The 2,268-nt window shown below is 51.1% G+C and overlaps 1 non-coding gene across 1 annotated transcript; it reads right to left on the reverse strand.

Moving 5' to 3' along the window:
• Nucleotides 1-586: 586 nt before the first annotated feature.
• LOC117285905 lies at nt 587-719 on the reverse strand. The gene has a single exon (XR_004517037.1). It is a non-coding gene; the product is annotated as a small nucleolar RNA SNORA42/SNORA80 family (small nucleolar RNA).
• Between the last annotated feature and the right edge of the window lie 1,549 nt (nt 720-2,268).

A 2,268-nucleotide genomic window follows, 5' to 3' on the forward strand; every position in this document is an offset into this window, starting at 1 on the left:
GGGAGAGAGGGAGGGAGGGAGAGAGGGAGAGAGAGAGAGAGAGAGGTCTTGCTGGGTAGTCCCAGCTGGCCTGGACTTATAGGAATCCACCTGCCTCAGCCTCCCAAGTGCTGGGATCACAGGTATGGCACCACCACACCAGGCCAAACAGGTCAAGTTAAATTCTAAGATGAAATAATGCAAAACACAGGACGAGGAACCCAGCTATCACCTGCTCTGCCACGTTTAAAAGGGCTGTAGGGCCGGGGATTTGACTCAGTGGTTCCAGCACCTGCCTCACAAGTACAAGGACCCGAGTTCAATCGCCGGTACCAAAAAAAGGGGCTGTAGCTCAAAGCCGAGGAACAGCAGATCATAAAGATAATTCTGACTAGGAACCAGACACAGAATTTAGTCCATACGCCCTGTTTGTATTGTTTGTTGCTAGAGATTAAACCCAGGGCCTTCCTAAAGTTTGTATTCTGAGTCAGTCTGGCTAACTTGCCCAAGTCAGGCTCAAACTTGCAATCTGTACACCTCAGCCTCCCACGGGGCTGGAATTACAGTCTTGCACCACCTAGCCCAGCCCACAGGCCCCTTCTGTAGGACCTGTGCAACCTCCTTCAGTGCTCACGGCCCACGGCAGAGGCCGGGCAATGGTTCGAGGCTGCACTTTGCTCTCGCATGGTACACTCTGAAAGGCCCACGCAGACGGGCCCACCATAAATCCATCACCATGCTCTTTTCTTAGTGATGTTTTCTGAGACAGGGTCCCACTCTGTGGTTCATCCTGGCCTGGCCTCCCAAATGTCAGTCCAAGTGTGCACCACCACTCTCAGCTCTATTATTATTGTTTTTTTTTTTTTTGGTACCGGGGATCGAACTTGTGTCCCTTGTGCTTGAAAGGCAGGTGGCAGAACCACTGAGCTAAATCCCCGGCCCCCAGCTCTATTATTTATAAGCACAGAACTTGAGAACGGACCTGAGTAACCTGTGACGGAGGTTCACAACCACGCATGCCACCATGTGAATACCTGCAGTTTTATATCCAGGACACCCGCTTGTCGATTAAGAGCAGGTTCTGGGATGGCACACACCCGTTAAGCACAGCACTACTGGAGGCCGAGGCAGGAGGATCACAAGTTCAAGTCCAACCTGGGAGACTCAGCAAAAACACCTTTTCAAAAAAAAAAAAAAAAAAAAAAAAAAAAAGACTAGGGATGTAGCTCAGTGCAAAGGCTGTTTGTTGGTTTAACCCCCAGCTAGTGCAGAGGACACTAAGAAATGTTGCGTGATAACTACCGACAGTGATCATCTTTTGGAGACCCACCTAAGAGTTGAGTTGATTTTAGGCCCTCATCAACTCACAAACCCTGCAAGGTCAAGAACTCCAGAGCTGAACCTAGTCCTGCCCCTTTCCACTGGTCTATGCTTGTTATGCATAAACGTCTCTATTTAGCAGAAATGGGACCAAAGAAGGCATGAACAGGACAGAGAGTTCCTGACTGAAGAAAAGTGGCAGCTCCTTCTGTCCCACCACTGAATTGTAGGCCGTGGCGAGGGCCAGGTACTCATCTCTGACTCCAGCCAGACCCAAGAAGGGTTCCGAGCAGAGGAAAAGCCCTGGCTGGACTCCGGTCAGGCCACTCGGATTAATGAATGCGTAACAAGAGCAACCACAGCGCTATCAGGCCTCCTCCTGCTCAATTAGCTGGGGTCTCCTGAGGGTCGTGTACAGGAAGCTGCAGGGGGACAGGAGCACAATCCACAAGGGGATCAGTCACTCCTGCCAGCACTACAGCCACGGAGGGGCAGAACTTCCTAGAAGCGCAAGACACCCGGCCAGAGACAGTAAAGATGACACAGGACCACAGGCTCCAAACATACAGCCTTCACCGGGCTCATACGAGCCCCGATGAGGACGGGCGTCCCGGTGTCTGTGGTGACACAAAGCTGAGATCACACTTGTTCTGGCTCTGAGCTACCGAAAACATACGTCCACTCAGCATGACCTTATCAGCTGGGAGTCAGCAAAGACAGAGACCTTTCCTCGGAGAACTTTACAGGTCTACAGGTGCCTGGTGAATCGAGCTGGAGAAGGGGTAGGTTAAAGTAAAAATATTCTAGAGCTGGGTATGGTGGTGCACACCTGTAATCCCAGCACTCGGGAGGCTGAGGCAGGAGGATCGCTGTGAGTTCGAGACCAGCCTGGGCTACATAATGAGCTCAGTTCAGGTAAGTCTCAACTACAGTGAGACCCTGTCTCAAAAAACCAAAAGAAAAGAAAAA

This window comes from Fukomys damarensis, unplaced genomic scaffold, assembly GCF_012274545.1.
Source record: "Fukomys damarensis isolate Sample0158 unplaced genomic scaffold, DMR_v1.0_HiC HiC_scaffold_13, whole genome shotgun sequence".
In the NCBI taxonomy this organism is placed as follows: domain Eukaryota; kingdom Metazoa; phylum Chordata; class Mammalia; order Rodentia; family Bathyergidae; genus Fukomys; species Fukomys damarensis.